The following is a 26,675-nucleotide window of genomic DNA, read 5'->3' on the forward strand; positions in this document are numbered from 1 at the left end:
ATGTGCTTTTTCATATCAACTTTTCTGAAAATTCCTTTTTGGTATTTCATGAACATCCCATAGTTCTTCCAGAGCATTTATATATAGGCTTTTTTTCATTGTTTCTCTAAAACAATTAGAATTTCATTATTATATTTGAAATTTTAATATAGTCATTATAATGTCAAAGGAAACTTCTCTGAGACACATTCATATTTTCATATTAATAGAAGTGTTATTATAATGTTAATAGAAAAATGGGTTTAATCAATTATTTAATTCATTCATTAACTACACACTACCCTAAAACTCAAGAGAATGTAAAACAAACAGCTCATTTGAACAACAAAAAAGGATTGTGCTTTGGAAACATTCAAGGTATATTCAAAAACTTTAAATAACTGTAATCTAGATTGACTAATTCCATAAACATAGAAAAAGCATGCCATATAAAAATGATTCAGCTCCTGGAGTCAGACATACAAGGGATAAAGTCCCAGTTCTACAGTTTCCTAGCTGTTTGATTTTGCAGTCTTAAAGTCTCTGAGCCTCAGTTTCTTTGTCTACAAAATGGGTGAATTAATTTGAATCTCACAGGGTTGTCTGAGAACTGTGGTAAGTAAAATATGCAAGAATTCTACTACAGTGCTTGACACATTGAAGATGCTCAGGAAATAGGAGGTAATATCTGTTAATTTTTATTCTCAAATAGGGCTTATAACAGATATCCTTGCTTCTCTTTCTACTTAAGGATATATTTTATATCATCTCTCACTTCAGAGCCTGAAACTAGACCAAGGCAAGAAGTCCTCTGCTTCTACCCCTCTGAGCTCTGCCCCATCATTCTTTCTACTCTAAGAAAAAGGCACTCACCAAGCCAAAGTTCCCCATCCCCCAGAAGTATTTTTCCAAGTCTTAGCATAGTAAAGGAAAAAGCCAAAGGTTTTTTTATACCTTCAATAGAAAAGAAACCACTCCCAATTCTGTTGCACTCTAAGACCCAACACAGGGGCAGAGGAGCTAGAGATAGGAAACTTGAAAATGTCAATCCATGAAGAGAAATGACCTTTTCCACATGTTTGGCACAGTCCTTCCCTAAGGAAGCTGGCATTTAAAAAGAAGGCTGAATTTAGGAGCAACAGTAGGTATCATTACTCCAATTTCAAAAGGTAGAAAACAAGATCAATGACAAACCAGATTTTGATTGAGAGGAAGGCCACCAAAGCAGATGCCAAGGATGTTAATCTCTAAGATGTGTTCAACATAAATTAAAGCATAATGAGATGATGATAAAAACTGCATGTAATGGAACTATCCACTATATGTACTTAGAAGTAATGCCCTATAAACTGCTGGGGTAGATGTGTATGTAGGAGAGAAGACACCCATGCCTAAGTTACAACAAATTTTTACTAATTGGATAGAGGAAAAAGGAAAGCCCTTAGTTTCAGGCTTTCATTTTGCTGAGAGGATTTTACAAATTTGGGGGCAATGGTGAGTGTATCAGTTCATTCTAATGCTGCTAATAAAAATGTATCCAAGACTGGGTAACTTATAAAAGAAAGAGGGTTAATGGACTCACAGTTCCACATGCCTGGGAAGGCCTCACAGTCATGGTGAAAGGTGAGGAAGGGGCAAAGCCACGTTTTACGTGTGGCAGGCAAGAGAGCTTGTACTGGGGAACTCCCATTTATTAAATCATCAGATCTCATGAGACTTATTCACTACCACAAGAATAGTATAGGGAAACTGCTACCATGATTCAATTATCTCCACCTGGCCCTGCCCTGGACATATGGGGATTATTACAATTTAAGGTGAGATTTGGGTGGGGACACAGCCAAACCATATCATTCTGCCTATGGCCTCTCCCAAATATCATGTCCTCACATTTCAAAACCAATCATGCCTTCCAACAGTCCCCCAAAGTCTTCACTCATTTCAACATTAACTTAAAAGTCCATAGTCCAACATCTCATCTGAAACAAGGCAAGTCTCTTCCACCTATGAGCCTGTAAAATCAAAAGCAAGTTAGTTACTTCCTAGATACAATGGAGGTACATATACCCATTTTAAATGGGAGAAATTGGCCGAAACAAAGAGCCTGCAGACCCCCTGCAAATTTGAAATCTAGCAGGTCAGTCAAATCTTAAAGCTCCAAAAGGATTTCTTTTGACCCCATGTCTCACATTCAGGTCATGCTGATGTAAGAGGTGGATTCCCATGGTCTTGAGCAGCTCTGCCTCTGTGGCTTTGTAGGGTACAGTCACCCTACTGGCTGCTTTCATGGGCTGGTGTTGAGTGTCTACAGTTTTTTCAGGAGCACAGTGTAAGCTGTTGGTGGATCTACCATTCTGGGGTCTGAAGGATGGTGGCCCTCTTCTCACAGCTCCACTAAGCAGTGCCCCAGTGGGGACTCTGTGTTGGGACTCCAACCCCACATTTCTCTTCTGCACTGCCCTAGCAGAGGGCCTCCATGAGGGTCCTGCCCCTGCAGAAAACTTTTGCCTGGACATCCAGGCATTTCCATACATCCTCTGAAATCTAGACGGAGGTTCCCAAACCTCAATTCTTGACTTCTGCACACCTGCAGGCTCAACACCATGGAAGTTGACAAGGCTTGGGGCTTGCACCCTGTGAAGCCAGGGCTGAAGCTGAACCTTGGCCCCTTTTAGCCACAGCTGTAGAGGTTGGGATGCAGGGCACCAAGTCACCAGGTAAGAGCAGGGGGCCCCTGGGCCCGGCCCACAAAACCATTTTTCCTGCTAGTTTCCCAGGCCTGTGATAGGAGGGGCTGCCATGAAGTTCTCCAACATGCCCTGGAGACATTTTGGCTCCTTGTTATTTATGCAAATTTCTGCAGCCCTATTGAATTTCTCCTCAGAAAATTGGTTTTTCTTTTCTACAGCATCATCAGGCTGCAATTTTTCCAAACTTTTATGCTGTGCTTTCCTTTTAAACATAAGCTCCAATTCCAAATCATATCTTTGTGAATACATAAAACTGAATGCTTTTAAGAGCATCCAAGTCATATCTGAATGCTTTACTGCTTAGAAGTTTCTTTCGCTAGACACTCTAAATCATCTCTCTGAAGTTCAAAGTTCCACAGATCTCTAGAGCAGGGGCAAAATGCTGCCAATCTCTTTGCTAAAGCATAACAAGAGTCGCCTTTGCTCCTGTTCCCAACAAGTTCCTCATCTCCATCTGAGACCACCTCAGCCTGGACTTTATTGTCCATATCACTATCAGCATTTTGGTCAAAGACATTCAGCAAGTCTCTAGGAAGTTCCAAATTTCCCCACATCTTCCTGTCTTCTGAGCCCTCCAAGTCTCTAGGAAGTTCCAAACTTTCCCACATTTTTCTTTCTTCTGAGCCCTCCAAACTGTCCCAGTCTCTGTCTGTTACCCAGTTCCAAAGTCACTTCCACATTTTCAGGTATCTTTAGAGCAGCACCCTACTCTACCATTACCAATTTACTGTATTAGTTCATTCTCATGCTGCTAATAAAGACATGCCTGAGACTGAGTAATTATTAGAGCAGGCAAGAGTGCTTGTGCAGGGGAGCCCCCATTTATAAAACCATCAGATCTCATGAGACTTACTGACTACCATGAGAACAGTATGGGGGAACCACCCCCATGATTCAATTATCTCCACGTGGCCCTGCTTTTGACACATGGGGATTATTACAGTTCAAGGTGAGATTTGGGTGGGGACACAGCCAAACCATATCACTGAGTTTTTCAAGATAACAGAGCAGAAACCATATCTGATAACCCGGGATCTTCCTTTTGGCCTCTTCCCTCCTGCAGCACTCAGACTCTTCTCTAGACTAAACTGTTGACAAAAATACCATAAAAAATATCAGATTAGAGGGGTTCCAAATCAATGATTGGCTTGAGACAGCCACACACCTTGGTCTGAGCTTAACAGCTATTAAGTGATGGGTCTGAGACCACCATTTTGTCCCTTTTGACTCCAAATTCTAAGTTGTCTTCACTTACCTACTGTGAATTTCAAGGTGTGATGGTTTAATTTTGTTGTTGTTAATTTGACTGAGCCAAGGGATGCTGACAGCAGTGAAACATTATTTCTGGGTGTATTTGTCACGGTATTTTCATAAGAGATTAGCATTTGAATTGTTAGACTGAGTAAAGAAAATAACCTGTGCAGGTGGACATCATGGCATCTGTTGAGGATGTAAATAAAACAAAAAAGTAGGACAGCAAATTTGCTGTCTCTGCTTGAGCTGAAACATCCATCTCTTCCTGCCTTGGACATTGGCATTCCTGGTTCTTAGCTCTTGGATTTAGACTGGGACTTTCATCATCATCATCATCAAATCATTCTCTTGCCCCAATGCTCAGGCCTTTGGACTTACACTGGGATTTACACACTTGTCTCCCCTGGTTCTCAGGCCTTTGGTGTTAGACTGAATTACATCACCAGCTTTCTTGGTTCCCTAGCTTGCAGATAGCAACTTGTGGGACTTCTTGGACTTCACAATCATGTGAGCCAATTACTATAAAAATATCTCTCTAGGGGTGGGGTCAAGATGGCGGACTAGAAGCAGCTCATGTGTGCTCCTCTCATGGAGAGAAAACAAAAGGAAACAAAAGGGCTAGTGAACATTGACTCTGCAGGGCAATCATCTGAGAAACCATGTCGGGATCCATCAAGCAGCAGGGGGCGTAGAGAGCAGAGAGTAGTGAATCTGGGTACCAGCCTTTCTGGGCTCAGTGCAGAGACAGGAAAACTTATTCAACAGAAGAAAGGGTGAGTAAGGGAGGGCCTCCTGGGGGATTCATTCTCTCCACAGGAACCTATGCAAGATTAAAAATAGGAGACCCTCTCTAGCTCCCCTGTTTCCCCCCACCATACTTCTATACTGAGGCAGAGAGCCACCTGGACATTTTGTGGGGGCAACTCTTGAGTCCAAGGGGACTTCTACATGTCTTGGGCCCCAGAGCAGATCAGCATTGGTGTCATCACCCCAATAGAGGCCACAGTCATAGTAAGATTGGAGTAAGATTGCTCCACCACTTTGTTAGACAAGGTGTGGTGCCAACCTCCAGCCCAGTGGTCCCATTTCTGTCTGAACTCAGGCAGTGGCTGCAGACTCCTATTGTCCTGGGAAGCACCTGGACAAGGCCGGTGACCACCCCCTACCCCAACCACTGGTAGCCAGGCGGCAGCAGGCAATACCTGCTAGAGCTTCTAGCCCACTGGTCCTACTTCTGTGTGAATTCAGCCAGTGTTCTGAGCCTCCCATTGTCCTGAGACACACTCAGACAATAGGGTAGGCAACCTTGCCCATTCCCACTGCTGGTAGCAAGACTGGCAACACCTGCTACAGCTTCCAGTCCAGCAGTCTTACTTCCGGCTTGACTCAGCTGGCAGCTGCAGCCTCCTGTTTTTTCCAGAAAAGCAGAAGGGGTGACCTCACCACCTCTGCTGCTGGTAGCCAGGTGGGTAATGTCTTCTAGAACTTCCAGCTTCTGTGTAAACTCAGCTGGAGGTTACAGCCTCCTGTTGTCCCAGGAAACACCTGGACAACAGAGCAGACAACCCCACTCATCCTGCCACTGGTATCCAGGCAAGCTACATCTGCGAAAGCTTCCACCCAAGCAGTCCTACTTCTGCTTGAATTTGCCAAGGGGTGCAGGCTCCCATTGCTGCAGAAACACCTAGACAGCAGAGTGGGTAACTCCACTCACCCTTGCCTCTTGTAGCCAGATGGGCCACACCTGCTAGAGCTTCCTGCCCAGCGGTCCTGCCTCCTACTGAATTCTGTGGGAAGGCACATCCCCGTATTCCCCCAGGAGGCACTCAGACAGCAGATTAGGGCTGACCCAGCAAAGACGCAGCCTGCCTGCCAACGGTAGCCCCTGCCTGAGGGAGCCCCATGGACGAGAACACCCAAACAAAGAAACGCAAGCATGAAGACAGTAATTAGTGGAAGCTCCTTCAAGACCCAGGAGTGGTCTGGGATTGAGGCCAACCAACTGAACCCCACCTTATACCACAATCAAATTACCAAATCACCAAGAGCATCAGAGAAGGTAAAAGAACAACAACAACAAAAAAACAAACAAAGAAAAAAGCCAAAAAAACCCCACCCATCACCACCAACAAAAAAAATACACACTCAAAGGACAGTAACTTCAAATATTGAGGGAACGTCAGCCCACACAGATGAGAAAGAACTAGTGCAAGAACTCTGGCAAGTCAAAGAGCCAGAGTGTCTTCTTACCTCCAAACAACTGCACTAGTTCTCCAGCAATGGTTCTTAACAAGACTGAAATGGTTGAAATGTCAGAAATAGAATTCAGAATATGGATAGGAATGAAGATCATCAACATTCAAGAGAAAGTTGAAACCTAATCCAAAATATCTAAGGACTACAATAAAATGATGTAATAGATAAAAGATGAAATGGTCATTTTAAGAAGGAACTAAAAGGAACTCATAAAGCTGAAAAACTCGCTTAAAAATTTCATAATACAATTACAAGTACTAGCAGAACTGACCATTCTGAGGAAAGAATCTCAGAGCTCAAAGACTGGTTCTCCAAAATAACTCAGTCAGACAAAATTGAGAAAAATCAATAAAGAAGAATGAACAAAACATCTTAGAAATATAGGATCACATAAAGAGACAAATCTATAACTCACTGGCATATCTGAAAGAGAGGGAGAGAAATCAAGTAACTTGTAAAACATATTTGAGGATATCATTCACAAAAATTTCCCTAACCTCACTAGGCAGGCCAACATTCAAACCCAGGAGATGCAGAAAACCCCTGTGAGATACTATACAAGATGACCAACCCCAAGACACTCCAAGGTCAGATTCTCCAAGGTCAAAATGAAAGAAAAAAAATGTTAAAGGCAGTTAGAGAGAAGGGGCAGGTCACCTACAAAGGGAACTCCACCAGGCTAACAGAGGACCTTTCAGCAAAAACCCTACAAGCCAGAAGAGATTGAAGGTCTCTATTCAACCTTCTTAAAGAAAATAAATTCTACTTAAGAATTTTATATCTAGTCAAACCCAGCTTCATAATGGAAAAATAAGGTCTTTTTCTGACAGGCAAATAGTAAGACAATTCATTACCATCCAATTTGCCTTACAAGAGGTCCTGAAGGGAGTAGTAAATACGGAAAGGAAAGACTGTTCCTGGCCACCACAAAGACACACTCAAGTATATAGACCATTGACACTATAAAGCAACCACACAATCAAGTATTCACAATAACTAGCTAACAATATGATGACAGGATAAAACCTGCACATATCATATTAACCTTGAATGTAAATGGGCTAAATGCCTTGATTAAAAGGCACAGAGTTGCGAGTTGCATAATGAAGGCCGAACAGTATGCTGTCTTAAAAGCAAAACAAAACTAAAAACTCTACCTCATATGCAATGACAGCTAAAAGTAAAAGGATGAAGGAAAATCTATCAAGCAAACAGAAAACAGAAAAAAGCAGGAGGTGCTATTCCAATTTTAGGCCAAAAAAAAAAAAAAAAGTCAAACCAACAATGAATAAAAAAGACAAAGAAGGGCATTACATAGTGGTAAAAAAGTTCAATTCAACAAGAAGTTCTAGCTATACTAAAAATATATACACCCAACACAGGAGTACCCTGATTCATAAAGCAAGTTCTTAGAGATCTACAAAGAGACTTAGCTAATCATGTAATAATAGTAGGAGATGTCAACATCCCATTGACAGTATTAGACAGATCATCAAGGCAGAAAATGAACAAAGATACTCAGGACCTGAACTCAACATTTGACCAAATGGGCCTAACAGACACCTACAGAACTTTCCAACCAAAACAACAGAATATACATTCTTCTCACATATTCTCAAGGCACATAGTCTAAAGTTGACCCCACAATTTGGCATAAAATAATCCTTAGCAAATTAAAAAAATCAAAATCATATCAAACACACTCTCGAATATCAGCACAATAAAAATAGAAATCAATACTAAGAAAATTTCTCAAAACCATACAATTACATAAAAATTAAACAACCTGCTCTTGACTGACTTTTGGGTAAACAATGAAACTAAGGCAGAAATCAAGAAATTCTTGGAAACTAATGAGTACCAACATACAACATCACAGAACCTCTGGGACACAGCTAAAACAGTGTTAAGATGGAAGTTTATAGCACCAAATGCCCACATCAAAAAGTTAGAAAGATCTCAAATTTACCACCTAACATCACCTCTAGAGGAACTAAAGAAACAAGAGAAAACCAAACCCGAAGCAAGCAGAAGACAAGAAATAACCAAATTCAGAGCTGAACTGAAGGAAATTGAGATGGGAGGGGGGGGAACCATCAAAAGGTCAGTGGATACAGGAGTTGGTATGTTGAAAGAAGAAATAAGATAGACTGCTAGCTAGACTAATAAAGAAAAAAGATATCCAAATAAATGCAATCAGAAATGACAAAGGAAACATTATCACGGATCGTACAGAAATACAAAAAACCTCAGAAACTGCTATGAACACCTCTATGCACACAAGCTAGAACATCTACAATAAGCGATTACATTTCTTGAAATATCTATAGAGGACTGAACAAGGAAGAAACTGAATCTCTGAACAGTACAATAATGAGTTCTGAAATTGATTCAGTAATAAAAAGTCTACCAACCAGAAAAAGCCCAGGACCAGATGGAGTCACAGCCAAATTCTACCAGATGTATAAAGAAAAGCTGGTACAATTCCTACTGAAACTATTCCAAAAAATTGGGGAGGAGGGACTCCTATCTAACTCATTCTATGAGGCCGGCATCATCCTGGCCACCAAAACTTGGCAGAGACACACACACAAAATAAAACTTCAGGCCAGTATCCTTGATGAATACTGATGCAAAAATCCTCAGCAAAATACTAGCAAACCAAGACCAGCAGCACATCAAAAAGCTAATATGCCATGATCAAGCAGGCTTTATCCCTAGGATGCAAGGTTGGTTCAACATTGCAAATCAATTAAATGATTCACCAAGTGAACAGGAGTCAAAAACTACATCATCTCAATAGATGCAGAAAAGACTTCTGATAAAATTCAACATGGCTTCATGTTAAAAATCCTCAACAAAATAGGCATTGAAAGAACATACCTCAAAATAACGACATCCATCTATGACAAACTTACAGCCAATATACCGAATGGGCAAAAACTGGAAGCATTCTCTTTGAGAACCAGAACGAGATAAGAATGCTCACTCTTACCACTCCTATTCGATATAATACTAGAAGTCCTAGCCAGAGCAATCAGGCAAGAGAACAAAATAAAAGGCATCCAAATAGAAAGAGAGGAAGTCAGACTATCCCCATTTTCAGACTATCCCCATTTTCAGACTATATAATTCTATACCTAGAAAACCCCACACTCTCTTTCCAAAAGCTCCTGGATCTGACAAACAACTTTAGCAAAGTTTCAGGATGCAAAATCAATGTACAAAAATCAGTAGCATTTCTGTACACTAACAATGTCTAAGCTGAGAACCAAATCAAGAATGCAATCCCATTCACAATAGCCACAAAAGAATAAAGTACCTAGTATAGCTAACCCGGGAGATGAAAGACCTCCGCAATGAGAATTACAAAACACTGCTCAAAGAAATCAGAGATGATGCAAACAAATGGATAAATATTCCATGCTCATGGATAGGAAGACTCAATATTGTTAAAGTGGCCATACTGCCCAAAGCAATTTATAGATTCAATGCTATTCCTATCAAACTACCAATGACATTCTTTGCAGAATTAGAAAAAAACTATTTTAAAATTCATGTGGAGTCAAAAAAGAGCTCAAATAGCCAAGGCAATCCTAAGCAAAAGGAACAAAGCTGGAGGCATCATGCTACCTGACTTCAAACTGCGTTACAAGGCTACAGTAAGCAAAACAGCATAGTACTGGTACAAAAACATACACATAGACCAATGGAACAGAATAGAGAGCCCAGAAATAAAGCTGCACACCCACAACCATCTGATCTTTGACAAAGTTTACAAAAACAAACAATGGGAAAAGGACCCCCATTCAATTAGTCGTGCTGGGATTCCTGGCTAGCCATATGCAGAAGAGTGAAGCTGGACTTGTTCCTTACACCATATACAAAAATAAACTCAAGATGGATTAAAAACTTCAATGTAAAACCTAAACTATAAAAATTCTAGAAGATAACCTAGGAAATATCATTCTGGACCTAGACCCTGGAAAAATTTCATGACAAAATTGCCAAAAACAATTATGGGAAAAACAAAAATTGACAAATGGGGACAAATTAAAGAGATTCTGCACAGCAAAGAAAACTCAACAAAACAACCAGACAACCTATGGAATGGGAGAAAATATTTGCAAACTATGCATCCAACAAAGGTCTGACATCCAGAATCTATAAGCAACTTAAACATATTAACAAACAAAAAACAACCATATTGAAAAATTGGGCAAAGGACATGAAGAAGCATACAAAAACTGCTGAACATCACTAATCATTAGAGAAAGGCAAATCAAAATCACAATAAGATATCATCTCACACCAGTCAGAATAGTTATTATTAACAAGTCAAAAAATAACGAATTTGGCAAGGTTGCAGAGAAAGGGAAATCTTTATACACTGCTGGTGGAAATGGAAATAGTTCAACTACTGTGGAAAGCAGTATGGTGATTTCCCAAAGAACTTAAAACAGAATTTTAATTCAACCCAGAAATCCCATAATTGGGTATACACCAAAATGAATATAAGTCATTCTACTATAAAAACAGATGCACGCATATGTTTATCTCAGCACTAGTCACAATGGCAAAGACATGGAATCAATCTAAATGCCCATCAATGGTAGAGTGGATAAAGAAAATGTGGTACATACACATCATGGAATACTACACAGTCATAAAAATGAACAAAATGCTGCTCTTTGCAGCAACATGGATGCAGCTGGACGCCATTATCTAAGTATGAAGAAATAACACAGTAACAGAAAACCAAATACCACATGTCCTCATTTATAAGTGGGAGCTAAACACTGAGTACACATGGACACAAAGATGGGAACAACAGACACTGGGGCCTACTTGAGGGTGGAGAGTGGAGGGTGGGAGAAGGGAGAGGATAGAGAAACTACCTATCTGGTACTGGTACCTGGGTAATGAAATCATCTGTACACCAAACCCCCACAACACGCAATTTACCTATATAACAAACCTGCAATGTACCCCTGCACCTAAAATAAAAGTTAAAACAAAACAAACAAATGCATAAACATCAGTGCATCCTATTGGTCTGTTTCTCTGGAGAACTCTAACTAATACAAAGAGAATTCAAAATCTTAAGATAAAGGTTATTGTTTTAGAGGGTGTAAACTCGGGAAGTGAGGAGAGAAAAACTTACAAGGCAAGTCCAGAACATGTTTGTTGAGCTCAATTCCTCAGGCCCATAACAGAGCCATCTCTTTATCCAAACATTCTGTTTGTCCTATGCTTGGAGCATCTTATTGTTCCCCCTACTTCAGTAACCTCAACAAACTAGCTTCTACCTTTTCAATTTATTCCTTGAGGCTCATTTTCTGAATCTGACAAAAAAGAATCATATTTTGTGGTTATTATAGAGATTAAACCTATGTAAAGCATCTAGACTAGTACCTGTGTAATAAATGATGGTTGTAATTATCAATTTTTTTTCTTGTTTATCCTTCTACCATCATTATCAGACTACCTTGGAATTTTCTGTTTCATACCTGCCCTTCCCAGTAGACTGTGAGCAACTCAGTGGCATGAGGTCCACATCAGCTCACCTCTGCATCTTAGCTCTCAGCATAGAGCTTGGTACAGAGAAAATTTTCAAATATTTGTTGAAGGAATGAAAGAGTGAATGGCTTTCTCCTTTTCTGAACACCGTTCTGCCAGGCCCAACTGCTTGCAGTTACCTGAATGGCACTTGAAAATTGCTCTTCAGAGGACAGTGGTAAAGGAGGCCTTTTGTAAAGATGACCTTTAGGTTTTGGTTCTATTCAGTAGCATTTTCCTTCTCCTTTTATTTCACAGGAAAAGAAACTGGATGAGACATCAAGGGGAAGGACATGAAATCCTGGAGAGCCTAGATGCAATTTGCACCTCCCCAAATTGCCCTGAGATCCTTAGGTTGCAACTAATTATCACCAATAATTAGGGCTGTTCTTCAGAGAGGCAGAAATAGTGTCCTATAGAGAGCACACCGTGTGTCTCAAAGAGAAATTCAAATGGGAAGATGTCATTCCCTCCCAGCACCTTTTGCTGATGAGGGGGCTCTAGTCTGCTTCAGTGACTGACACGGAGACTTACTGCCTGGACTGGCAAGATAATAATGACAAAATAACACAATGCATCTTGAAAGTGTTTTGAAATTTTAAAAATACTTTTATTGCCAATATCTTACTAGATTCTCACACCAGTCACATAATGGAAATAAGTTTTTATTAATTCATTGTAGACCTACCATGTGCAATTTACTTGGCTAAGCACTGAAAATATAGCAGTAAGCACATCACACAAAATACCTGCTTTTAAAGAATTTGAAGATTCATGCCTGACAGTAAATACATGCCATTACAGTACAGTGTAAGCAGTACTATAAATAAAAGTATAGGTAACTATGCTAAAACCTTATCTTCATATTATGTGATTCTGTGACTAGATGACTTGGAGAAGGTAGTATTTGACTGTTACAGAAAATAAAAGTAATGTAATATCTCCAACATAAAAAAGGCAAACTAATTCACAGAAATTAAATAACTTGTTCATGGTTGTATAATAAGTAGAGGGCCAAAACCAAAACCTAGCTTCTTTAACTTCAAACCTTTGGCTTGGCATAAGAAAGCATTTCTATTCAATATACAATTCGCCTCTATAGCTTTCCTAAAAATGTCTATCTAGACTCTGCTTGAATACATTTAGTGACAAAAGCTTACCACTTCATAAAGAAGCTCATTTTGTCATAGGATAGAGCTCATCTTTAAAACTTTCTTCTTTAACAGAAATAGCAGTGGGGAGGAAATATTGTGTTTAAAGAAAGAAGGGGCTTGGGTATAGCTGTGGATACAGAAAGTGTGACTTTTCAGATAGTTTTGTGAGCTAGACAGAAAACTAGAGCTCTGGCTAAAATGAAAAGGATGGAATAGGCCAAGAGTTGATACAGATGCAGAGCAACCAGAATTCTCATACAGTGCTGGAAGAAGTTTCAGTTGGTAGTACTGGCACTATATATAGAATAAAACATATGAGCGGTAGTTTGAATACTACCCCCACTCGCCTACCCCACCAAAGATGTCCACATTCTAATCCCTAGAACCTGGGAATTTTACCTTATATGGCAAAAGGGATTTCACAGATGTGATTAAATTGAGGATCTTGAGATGGGGATATTATCTGGGCTTATATGGATGAGTCTGATTTAATCACAAGGGTTCTTTTAAGAGTGAAGGCAATGCAAGGACAGAAGTGGAGAGATTTGAAGATGCTATATTGCTGGCATTGAAGATGAAGGAAGGGGACATGAACCAAAGAATGTAAGGCTAATGTAGCTGGAAATGAAAAGAAAAACGATTCTCCCCTGGAGAAGGAACTGGCCCTGCCAACAATTTGATTTTAGCCCCATGAGTCTCATTGTAAACTTCTTATCTTCAGAAATGTAAGAGAATAAATTTGTGTTGCTGTATGCCACTAAGTTTGTATAGCAGCAATAAGAAACTCATACAATATACATACTTGATGACTAATTCTACTCCTATATACCCAACAGAACTGCGTACATATACGTACCAAAAGACACAGAAAAATATTCCTACAACACTATAATATACAAAATTAGAAAGTTCCAAAATTCCACCAACAATATAATGGATAAAATAATTGTGGGACTAAGTCAGGATAGTCTTAGTGGAAAGGGAGTACCAAGAGGGCTTCTGAGATAATGGTGATGTTGTTTCTCCATCTGGGTGCTGGTTACACTGATGTGCTCAGATCATGAACATTTATCAGGCTGTACACTTATTATATGTGTGCTTTTATGTTTGTCTAATGTACTTAATTTAAAAAAACAGGGTTCTGATTCACTGATGCACCTGGACTCTCTGGAGGTTACCCACGAAGGTCATAAGACCACTGTTTGGGGAAAAGACTAGAAAGCCTTTGGCTCTGGACAATTTTTTACTTTTATTGAGACAAGAATCTTGCTCTGTTGCCCAAGCCAGAGTGCAGTGGCAAAATGTCAGCTCGTTTCACCTCTACCTCCCAGGTTGAAGCTATTCTTGTGCCTCAGCCTCCAGAGTAGCTGGGATTACAGACGTGCACCACTACATCTGGCTCATTTTTGTATTTTTAGTAGAGACAAGGTTTCACCATGTTGGCCAGGTTGGTCTCAAGCTCTTGGCCTCAAGTAATCTGCCCACCATGGCCTCCCTAAGTGCTGCGATTACAAGCATGAGCCACTGTGCCAGCCTCTAGATAATTATTTAACTAGGTAAAAGTCTTTAATTCTGTTACTTAGGCACAGTCCTATTATGGACCACCTGATTCTATGGACATAATATACTACCTAGTTGAAAAATTCAGCTTATGTTCTGTAATGGAGTTATGACACTCCTTCTTCAAGACAGGTAGCTTTGTTGCAGTGGAATGACCATGGATCTGGGAGGCAGGAGATGTAGGCTTGAACTGTGGCTCTGTTACTTACTGACTTACTATGGTATAAAAAATCACTACACTCTGATATCATCTGTAAAATGAAAGGCTATAGGATTAACTATAATCTGTAAGAAATAAACATGATACGTAAAAACGTCCAGCTCCACTCTGTGCCTGGCCTGTAAAGAAAATTGGAATACATGTGTTGTATCTGAAAAAGGGAGGAAGATTTCACTTAGGAATGCATATAGAGTGGAGGAGATGTAGTTATGTCCCAGCCCTTGCTGTCTGATCTAACTGGACATAGAATACTCAAGACAGCAGTGAGAAAAGTCCCAGAGCCTGATCTGGTTTAAGACAGGGCTGAAGCAGCCTGAGATATGAGAAGAGATGTGGTCTGAGGATAGGAAAATGCCAGAAGAGTAACATCCATCATCTCTAAAGGGCAAAAGTGTGGTGCAGCCACAGCAATAGGTCAGGAAGCAGAGATTCTAAGAGGTATGTAAGAAATAGAGCACTGAGTAGGCTAAGGTAAAGGTTTCAGGACACAGACTGTGAAGAGCTCTCCAGGGATAGGAGTTCACTGCAACCTGGCACTCGTCTAATGACATGAGGGTGGTCAGAGAGTTTAAAGGGGCACCACTGGACTAGAAAATCTGGACTACTAAGAGTTTCAGCAGGAAGGCTTCTCTTTAGCTAAACCCTTCACAGGTGAGGCTGGAGCTTGGCGCACACTGCCTTTCTCCCACACGTGACTTTCGGCATTCACAGATTAATAAGAGTTAAAAAACCTATTTTGATACATGGCAATATGCTATCCAATGGTTTTCTGTTGTGTTCTATGGCCTTTCTGCTGTTTGTCTGTTTTGCTATTGATTTTAATTACGGAATATAATTTCTGGCATGAGGTCTCAAGGCAGCTCCCTCCCGCAGGCTAAGCTCTTGCTAGAGCCTCCCAGAGGAAGGCAAATGGGAAAGCAGTATGATTTAGAGCTACATGCTATTCCTTACAAAGGACACAATGGTTCTTTTCATATAAATGTCACTGCTTCAGTCTGATGCTTCTCCACTATCCCACTAAGCTTGAAGTAGGAATGAAATGTGGGAATAGAAATACTGCTCAGCTGCTGGGCTCATTTCAACAAAGAGCAAAGGAACTTGCAAAGCAGAGCCTGAAACCAGGTATATGGTATGTCCAAATTGTGAGGGAGGTCCTCAGTTTACCAAAAGTTCAGGTCTGAAAATAATATTAGCATATGGGACACACACACAATATAACCTCTTGAGGCAAAGTGCATAATTGTAAAAAGTCAGGAAGTGTAAATCTGGAGACTGGGTTCTCATTCCAGCTCTGTCACTAACTACCAATAGGATCTTCTATAAGCAACTCAATGTATCAGCACCTCAATCTCCTAAGCTGCAAAACAAGATCATTTGATTCAACAATTGCTTCCTCTGTGCCAAGCATTGTGCTATGTGGTTTCATTGTTTCATTTAAACACCAGAATAACTTTGTCATGAAAACATTATAATCCAAGTACCTTGGGCCATGAACTACTTCTTTTTTGTACTTATCAGTTCATACTATAATTTATTTGTGTAATGACTGCCTCTCACCCTAGATTGTGATACCTTCAGAGCAAAAGTGGGTCTGATTTGATTCTGTGTCCCTAGGGTCTACGACTTGTCAGAGTAAGACAAAGCAAGAAGAAGAGAAGCTGTTAGACATGAAAGTCAAACTGAAAACTGACTTCACTAAACCACAACCCAGGAGCAGAAAGTCATCAGAAGGCCCTGTGGCTTTGGCTTCTTCTATAATAGGACAGCAAGTTTCTGTCTGTCCCTTTAAAATATGTACACATGCATTCACTCTCTCTTTCTCTCTCTCATTCTAGGGTGTGGGCAGGAACAGTCCAGGGTCTGTCAGTCAAGGTCAGTACTAACAGTGTTAGGAACTGGGTACAACTTGAGGGAGCTTGTAGCAGGTCAGGTTCTCCATGAAGCAAAAACTGAAGTGGAAATTAGCATTCAGGATGTTGAAGGAACACTCCTGGGTTCAAACTTGCTGAAGGAGGAGAAAGAAGTAGGAGTTGATGAAGGAAAAAGTAAACTGTGATGCAAAACTAAGGGTACCCTTGCTACACACTTAGGGAGCTCTGGAGCTAGAATGGCTTTTCAGAGTTGTCCTAAGTTGGGCTGAAAAAACCAGGCCTTTTTACTCCTTCCCATATGAATCAGCCATTGGATATAGAGTCCTCAGGAAGGAACACAACATTGGCTGGGTAGCTCTCCATATATGAAGCAATCCCTGATGAGGCTTACAGCTGAAGGCTGTCTGCTGAGTGCACTCCCAGGAACTGGGGCAATATGTCATCCTTGAAGGAGAATCTGGATGGTGCATCATAGTGTTCACCACAGACCTCAAGATCACCAAATCTGGACTGGCAATGGATAAGAGGCATGAGGTTCTGGTAAGACCGGATAGCTAGTGGAGAGGAACGGGTGAACATATGTCAGAGTAGAAGTCAAGTCAGGCAGCCAAGGGTCCTGAAAGCTGCATGCCTAGGTCAGGGATTCTAAGTCCCAGTTGGCAATGCCTGAGTCTAGGGAGGCAGGCAATGTTCACAGGGCCAGGCAGGGCTCAACTAACACAGCAGAAACAGTTTTAAAACCAGCAGCTAAGAGGGCTCCAGGAAGTAACACCAAGGAGTTGGGAAAGAAGAAAACTACTATTATTATATTAAGTTCCTACTCTGTGCTAGGCATTATATCTAATTTATCTCCTTTCTTTCTAATAACTCCAAGTTGAGATGCTACATTTCACTATGCCCCAGATAAGGATGCTGTGGCTTATAAGATTTCAGTAAGGTGACTTAATCAGTAAATGGTAGGGCTGACATTCAAGTCCAAATTAATGTCTAGAAGTAAAGGACAACTCAATGAGCCTGGGTTCCAGGGTAGAGTTTCTTATGTGTATGAGACACTAAAGTCTCAGCTAAAAGAAGACTCAGACCTACAGGTTCTGTGAGACCTTGTGTGAATCATCCATCTATGGGTCTCAATTTTTTCTCATATTTCAAATGAAGAATGAAATGATTTCTAAGGAACCTTTTAGGAACCTTTTAGTTCTTTTTTTTTTTTTTTTTTTTTAATTGAGACAGAGTTTCACTCTATCACCTAGGCTGGAATGCAGTGGTGTGATCTTGGCTCACTGCTACCTCTGCCTCCCAGGTTCAAACTATTCTGGTGCCTCAGCCTCCTGAGGCTTAATTACAGGTGCGTGGCACCACCCCCAGCTAATTTTTTTTTGTATTTTTAATAGGGGCAGGGTTTTGCAATGTTGGCTAGGCTGGTCTCAGACTCCTGACCTCAAGTGATCTGCCTGCCTTGGCCTCCCAAAGTGCTGGGATTACAGGTGTGAGCCACCATGCTTGGCCTAAAGAATGTTTTAGTTCTAAACATCTATATATGTGAACCTAACACATGGTTCTAAATAAGAATACACTATATAGAATAATGACTAACAGCATGAATTCTGGAGTCAGAGGGATGTGTGTTTAAATACTTACTCTTTGACAGTGTGAAATTCAGTAGGGGTGTGGCTGGGTGGCACATGCATAAGTGTATGTATATTGATTTGTGTATGTGTTTGAGGTGTGATATTTTAAAAACATCCAGAAAAGTATGAGAGAAATAGAGTTCAGAGGGTGTTCTGTTCTATTTTAAATCTAGGGGTTATAAAACAGACTGCTTCTAGGTTGCCCCATAGCAATTTGCCTTCTGTGGGACATGAATAAAAATTAGGAAGTCCCATGTTTCCCCATGAGAGGACACAGAAGTTAGCTGAGAAACTGGCTGGGAGCTTACTAGTGAGAAGTCCTCATGTCAGGGAGAGACTATCTGATATAGACCATAGACAAGAGAAAATATGAGACCAGAAAGGACTTCTAGGCCATGATCAACTGAGAGAGACAGACAGACAGAGAGAGAGAGAGAGAGAGAGAGAGAGAGAGAAGGGAGACACAGAATCAGCAGTAGGTTTTAGCAGCAGATACCCTTAGCCAGCCAAACACAGAGCTTGTACACCTCATTGGTCTCCTATCTGAGGAACAACCCAGATCAGCCATTCCACAGCTAAGATCAAAGAGAATCCAGAGATCATCTTGTGGATCCAAAATTCCAATGGCCACCTTCTTCTCACAAGGTCAGTACTACCAGACACTATGAGGGGAAGTAAAAATCCAAGAGATCAAGCAATTTTACCCAAAGAGCAATATATCAATATGAAGGGGTGGTTTAGTTATGGCACAGGACAAAGGTCACTGGTTTGAAATAAAAGTTTTGTTATTGTTATTTATTTCCAAGCTTCCCAGCACGTGGGGACTCCTGAGGAAGACCAGAGCTCTTTTACAGAGAGGAAAATACTATATTTTGTCTGTGTCCTGTGAGTAAAATTTCTGGACTCACTATTATAAAATATTAACATATGATTTGATGTTACAATTTTACAGTGTTAGACTTCATGTATCTCTAATGTGAGTATAGTTATTGACACGTATAGGATCTTAGTATTTGTTGAATCAATCTAATGAATAAATGAATGAATCCATTTTGAAAAGTCAGCCTCATAACATCCCTGTGAAGTAGACAGTAGTATAATATCCACTGAAAATCAAGGCTCAGCAAGGTTAGCTGAGTTGTGACCAGCCATGTACAGCATATATATTTGCATTGGTGTTTGAACTTGGGTCTCGACTCGAAGGCCATTTCCTGGTTCCACTATCACTTGTTCTTACTTCAATCTCATGCCAGCCACAAACCCACCACTAAGATGCTGAAGGACAAAGACAGATTTTTCTAAGGCCCATTCTAGGCCTAGGGTCCTGCCCACTGACTCATGATTCAGATTCCTATTCTGTCATGAGGCATCTGTGGTTAGCAGTTCTCACATATTCATGTCTGATATAAATTTCTACATAGCTCAGCTTAAGAATGCATAAGCCACCTCCCTGGTACAGACTTCCTGCTCACACAGTAAAAGCCAATCTCTCTCAGCATTTTCAGATCCTGTTAGTGCTTACCCACTAGTTTCTGTCTTTGGGACCCCAAATTGAGGATTTGGGATTGGAGTCTACTGCTAGAGGCTTATTATTTTTGTCTTCCTGCTTATAGCAATACTTTTGCAAAGATGAGACAGGTCCTTAACCCAGGACCCTCAAGATGATACAAGCACAGTTCTGCAAACATTTCCAGATAGGTCAGAGGGTCAAAGGTTAGACTGAAGCCCAGGCTAAAGGATTAGATTGCGAACAGGGCACCTATAAGTAAAGGCTTGAGAACAGTTTTGAAAAGTGAAAATTTAGAATGTTAAAGCTGTCAAAGACCTAAGAAAAACACCTGATACAACTGGGCAGAAGGAGAAACTGCAGCCCAAAATGCACATGAGACTGCCCATGATCACACAGCCTGAAGTTCTACGACACGCTGGATTCGCCTTTGAAGAGTCCACCTTCTGACTTCTCCACTCCCTGCTCCTAATCTCACATCTCTCTGTTCATTTCCTAGCAGAAGTCTCTTCCCCTAGGATGCTCCCTCCAAATCCTTATGGAATAGATAACTGGCACTTGTTTTACGAAGCAGATTCTACACAATCCACTTCAAAACCTATGGAAATTTGGACACAGAGACTTTAAGCTACTTGCTAGTGGTCATCTAGAAAAACATGCTCTATTTGATTGATATCCTTCTGACTTCTGATCTCCAGACCCCAAAATCTCTGTCTTTCATCTATGTATCATGTATATTCATCATAATGCCCGCTTTCCAATGAAACAAAACTGTGTTGACTCTTTATTACTTACACAAAAAATTCAGATTTTCACATTCAGATCCCTTAATGATCGGGTCCCAAACTCATCTATGCACTCACCATTCCACTGACACATGTTTAGCCTACTTGGAGGTTCCTTACTCTGTTAGGAACATGCTATGCACTAGCACACCTCCAAACCATGGCTCATCCTGATCTCTCCAACTTCTCTGCCTTAAGCATCTTCTTCCTCCTTCTTCAGCTGCTAAATAGTTCTCATTCTTCAAGGCTAAGCTCAAATGATTCCTCCTCTGGGAGGCATTTCTGAGTCCTCATGATAGAATTTAATGTTCATTCCTTTGTGTCTCCGTATCACCCTGTACCTGGATTATGGCATTTTAAGTCATATTTTAATTTTATAGTAATGTATGTGAATCCCACAGTTGACTGAATCTCCTTGAGGGAAGGATATGATTCATTTTTATAAAAGGAATGAACATTATCATACATTAAATAGAGAAGCAGGTACAATTATGTTTTTTCATAGATCAGAAAAGTGGAGAAAAGCACAAGGATGTAGAAGATGCTTTAATATTTATTCTCCTTTCACCTTAATTTAATATTGACACTAACTTCTTGGATCCTTATTTCCATTTTACCATGGAAGAAGTGGAGATCAGATAATTTAAGTAATTTTCCCAAGGTTACAGAGCTTAACCTTGGCAGATCTGGGATTCTAGTAAATTCTTCTGAATCCAAGTTCAAGGGTTCTTTCTAGTGTAGTTCTGTTGCCTCTCATGCACTCAGCCCAAATCCATGCCATAGAAAGAAAGCTCAGAACTCCAAATGCCCTGTCCTTTAATAGATCACTCTAGGCCTGAACAGGCTCCAGGAGGCACTATAGGTCTGAGAACAGTTTTTATAGTTTTGAAATGACCAAATATTCACCTCCAAATATGGCTGAGATTATTTTCTTTATTATCTGCATTAAAAAGGCACCACAGACTGCCCTGTTACCAATTCTTCTTTCCTCTCACACAAGACTCCTCCTAGAGCTGGGAGATATCACATTTCTTATACAAAAAATGGGCTATCTAACAGCAATCTGAACTTCAATCTCTAGCCTAAACCTTCTGCTTCAAACCAGTACTAAATATTTTGCTGATATGGATTTGTTATTTTAAGTGGAATGCATTATACCAGACTCACAGCAGACATTATGCATTTATTTATTTATTTATTTATTTTAGGCATTGACATTAAGAGTATAGCTCTCTTCTACACACTGAATGGCTTAATGTAAGCAAGTGCTGCCAGGTGGGAGGACAGGCATGGCTTTTGCAGACTTCCCCTGGATGGAGAGCACAGTGAAATGGAACTGCAGAATTACATTTCCAAGAACCAGTCCCAAGAAGCTCTCTTAAGCACAATGTTTGTGAACAGCAAGAAACAACAGGACACAGGGATTATTTAAGAGGTCTCTGAGAGCCTATAGAATCATAGAACTGACCCTTGGAAGGGTTCTTAGAGATCTGTCCATGCCCCACCTGTTACAGGTGGGGAAAGTATGTTACAGAGAGAAGAGACAGCGTACCTAACATTAGACAGTGAACTGGTGGAGAGAGTTAGGACTGGAATAAGGATATCCTGATATCCTGGCCCCAATATCATCCACTATGCATTATTCTTCAGAAAAAATATGGGAGCATCTAAGCATAATATTAATGAGTGCAAGCTTTAGAGTAAGTGGGACCTGTGTCTGCATTCTGTGTAAGTCAGTAGCTGTGTAACATGAGAAAGTTCCTCAATCTCTCTGAGCTTCAGTTCCTTTATCTGCAAAATGAAGTAATAAGAATAGCTACTTCATAAGAGTACCTAATTCATAGAATTAATGTGAGGATAAAATGTGCAAATGTATGGAAAACTCTTAGCACAGTGTCTGACACAATAACTTCTCAATAAATGTTCATTTTTGTGATGATAATCCAATTGTTATTACATTCTTTTTCATCTCTTGATTAACTCCAAGGGCAAAATTAGAAGTACTGAATAAACTCTTTTTATAGAAAGGACAAAGGAATGCAAAAAAGCCTTTAAAATGGAAGAAGGAGCTAATACCATTTCTTAAGTGAGACAAGGTTAATGTAACTTGAAAACATATCTTTTACAACCTTATCTAGCAGTTCAGTTTACCCAACTACAATAGATTCAAAATATCTCTTTCTTTGGTGACAACCCCAGTGCTTGCTGGTTGTTCTCAAAGCAATTCTGAAAGACTAGAGAGCTACACCACATTCCAGATACATCCATAATGGATAGTGAATGTTTCTAGTTAATTCTCTCTTGATACTGTCTTTACTAAAAGGGTTTTCCCTTGCTTAAATCACACATACATACCTCACATGTGCTTCTCACTCCAATCATCAGCAGAGACAACACTGAGTTCAAGAATACACATTTTTATTTGTCTCTGTATACAAGGACCCAGGGCCAACTTCTGAGTATGTTCATTTCGAATTTCAATGAAGGGTGTTATCATATGTTTGTCCTAAGAAAAGCAGTGTGGAAGATACTGCTTGGATGGCTACTGAATTTCCAGTGATTCTGCATTCCTTGGAAGTGGGCCTAATATCCAGGGGTAGGCACATGGCTGTGTCCGTCCAATATGATCCTGCCCTAGGCATAGCTCACTGAACCATAAGTCAATATTTGACCTAAGCAAGGACGCATTCCCGCTCTGAGAAATTTAAAACTGGAAATGGAGAGACAAGACTAGTTTTGTTGACACTGAGTCACATTCATGCTAATATCTGAGCAGGCATTCCATGAATTTCTACTGCTAAGGTTCCCCAAGGAGTGCCTGAAGGATTTACCCAAGGCTTTGTTCTTCAACTGTCCTTTAAATTCTACGAAAGATGTTAATATCCTTCCAATATTATTGTCTCATTTTGTTGTTCTCTTTTATTTATAACCAAGAACAACTTTACTAATAAAAGTGGGGTAGAAAATTATCTTTTAATGGTTAACATCACTTCTTCTTGAAAAGGGAACTTCCCTTTTTTTGAAAAATACTATGATAAGCTACTTGGGGATAGAAGGTGAAATCCTAAGATCATGAGGTTCAACTGACAAAGAAACAAAAGTTGAAGTTTCTGTAGTTCATAAGAAATAAACAGGAATTTATAGATGGAACAAGCAAAGAAAGGAAAGTGGGAGAAATGAATTAAAATATATACAGACTGTCTTCAATTTATGATAAATCGAACTTATGGTCTTCAGCTGTGTACTTCAGTAATTAGTACTCATATAGCCATTCTGTATTTTTACTTTCAGTGCTGTATTTAATAAATTACATGAGATATTCAAAACTTTAATATAAAATAGGCTTTGAGTTAGATGATTTTGCCCAACTGTAGGCACATTTAAGGTAGGCAAGGCTAAGTTATAATGTTTGGTAGGTTAGATATATTAAATGTATTTTCAATGTAATGATATTTTCAACTTACAATCGGTTTATGGGGATGTAACATCGTTTTTAAGTAGCGGAGTTAGGAGTATCTGTATGAGGATTAGGATATGGAGAGGATGAAGCCCAAAATAATATAAATGGTTAAAGATGTCTTAAGAATAGGTGTGACTAAAATTAAAGTTTAATGTTGTTTGCATTGCTGTAACATAAAGTCCTTCCATCTCCCCAAATCCTCAGGAAAGTCGGTTCTACACATAAAGACTTTATATAGTGGATTGTCTGTATATATGCCTGTGGGCATGTATGAATATGTGTGTGTATGTGACAGAGAGAGAGAGAGAGAGAGAGAGAGAGAGAGAGGGAGAGGCAGAGAGAATATTTATATGAATCCAGGAGAAGGGCTGAATTCCTTGCCTAGGTCAATAAGAACATCATATGCAGGATAGGAGGATGATCAATAAACTGACCTAATACAGGTAGCTATGAGCCAACAATACTCAGAATACAAAAATTTACCCCAACCCACAAAAACCTCTGGGAGAGATTGGATGGGAGAGATTGGAAGGGATGTAGAGCTCCCAGTACCCATAGGGTGGGGGCTTGTGCTAATTTTATTTGAATCTTTGACAAACAAACCTAAAAATCCACCTCAGGTGACATCTAATTTACAGCACCCATTTGGACAAGTGACCTTGGCAAGTTCTCTCTCTTTCTGCTTCAGATCCTTAGTCCAGCCAGGATTGCTACCAGGGATCTTCACTTTCAACCCTCTGTACTGGAAGAAGGTTGGAGCAGACAGTCTATTCCATAGCTACTCTTCTGATATCAGAATTTTAGTGTATATTCATCCTGTTCTTACCCATTAATTCTTTTGTTCATGTATCCACTCATTCAACAAACATCGATTAGTCATCCATTATGTGTTAGCCACTATTCTAGATACCTGGGATACATCAGTGAATAAAACAGGAAAATCCCTATTCTTCCCTTCAGGGACACCAGAATTTAAATAGTAGGAAGTTTTAGTACAGTTTAAACAAGAATAAAATAAAGTAGAAAAAAGAAAAGCAGGTAAGGAGAAGGGAAAGGTGGGGGAATCTCTGTTTCATGAGAGCACAGGGGCTTTTCTGGTGATTGCAAACCAAATGAACAGAACAGCATCTAGAGTCTCCAAGCCATCATAGAAACTACTTTCTGCAAGTAATAGTTCTGGAAGTACAAGGCCTCATACTGCCATCAGAGTGAGCAAAGCATGCTGGCAGCCCTCATCCCTTTGCACTGTCAGGAGAGAACATCAAATGTTATTGACAAAATAGTGAATGATTTCTTAATAGAATACAGTCAGCAGAGACAGGGGTTAGGTCATAATTAATATAACATGAATTTTAAATTTTTTTTTTTAATTTTTAAAAAAATGTTTAAATTTTTAAAACCACTTCGTCTTAGAAAGCCTGGGATGGCTGAATAGGAACAGCTCCAGTCGACAGCTCCCAGCATGAGTGACACAGAAGACGGGTGATTTCTGTATTTCCAACTGAGGTACGGGTTCGTCTCACTGGGGCATGTCAGACAGTGGGTGCAGGACCGTGGGTGCAGCCCACTGAGCAAGAGCCAAAGCAGGGCGAGGCATCGCCTTACCCTGGAAGCACAATGGGTCAGGGAATTCCCTTTCCTGGCCAAGGGAAGTCATGACAGACAGCACCTGGAAAATCGGGTCACTCCCACCCTAATATTGTGCTTTTCCAAAGGTCTTAGCAAATGGCACACCAGGAGATTATATCCCATGCCTAGCTTGGAAGGTCCCATGCCCACGGAGCCTCGCTCTTTGCTAGCATAGCAGTCTGAGATTGAACTGCAAGGTGGTAGCGAGGCTGGGGGACTGGCGCCCACCATTGCTGAGGCTTGAGTAGATAAACAAAGCAGCTGGGAAGCTCGAACTGGGTGGAGCCCACTGCAGCTCAAGGAGGCCTGCCTGCCTCTGTAGACTTCACCTCTGGGGGTAGGGCATAGCTGAACAAAAGGCAGCAGAAACCTTTGCAGATTTAAATGTCCCTGTCTGACAGCTTTGAAGAGAGTTGTGGCTCTCCCAGCATGAAGTGTGAGATCTGAGAATGGACAGATTGCCTCCTCAAGTGGGTCCCTAACCCCTGAGTAGCCTGAGAGGCACCCCCCAGTAGGGGCAGACTGACACCTCACACAGCCAGGTATCCCTCTGAGACCAAGCTTCCAGAGGCATGATCACACAGCAACATTTGCTGTTCAGCAATATTCGCTGTTCTGCAGTCTCTGCTGGCGATACCCAGGCAAACAGGGTCTGGAGTGGACCTCCAGGAAACTCCAACAGACCTGCAGCTGAGGGTCCTTGACTGTTAGAAGGAAAACTAACACAGAAAGGACATCCACATCAAAACCCCATCTTTATGTCATCATCATCAAAGACCAAAGGTAGATAAAACCAGAAAGATGGGGAAAAAACAGAGCAGAAAAGCTGAAAATTCTAAAAATCAGAGTGTCTCTTCCTCTCCAAAGGAATGCAGCTCCTCGCCAGCAATGGAACAAAGCTGGATGGAGAACGACTTTGATGAGTTGAGAGAAGAAGACTTCAGACGATCAAACTTCTCTGAGCTAAAGGAGGAAGTTGAACCCATCGCAAAGAAGCTAAAAACCTTGAAAAAAAGAACTGAACAATGAGATCACTTGGACTCAGGAAGGGAACATCACACAC

At 40.4% G+C, this 26,675-nt stretch overlaps 1 protein-coding gene across 1 annotated transcript in view; it reads right to left on the reverse strand.

Moving 5' to 3' along the window:
* Positions 1-26,675, reverse strand: part of LOC105533368 (cytosolic carboxypeptidase 6-like) — a 673,407-nt gene that overhangs the window by 502,231 nt on the left and 144,501 nt on the right.

The sequence above is a fragment of the Mandrillus leucophaeus genome, unplaced genomic scaffold (assembly GCF_000951045.1).
Source record: "Mandrillus leucophaeus isolate KB7577 unplaced genomic scaffold, Mleu.le_1.0 Scaffold1248, whole genome shotgun sequence".
NCBI classification, from domain to species: domain Eukaryota; kingdom Metazoa; phylum Chordata; class Mammalia; order Primates; family Cercopithecidae; genus Mandrillus; species Mandrillus leucophaeus.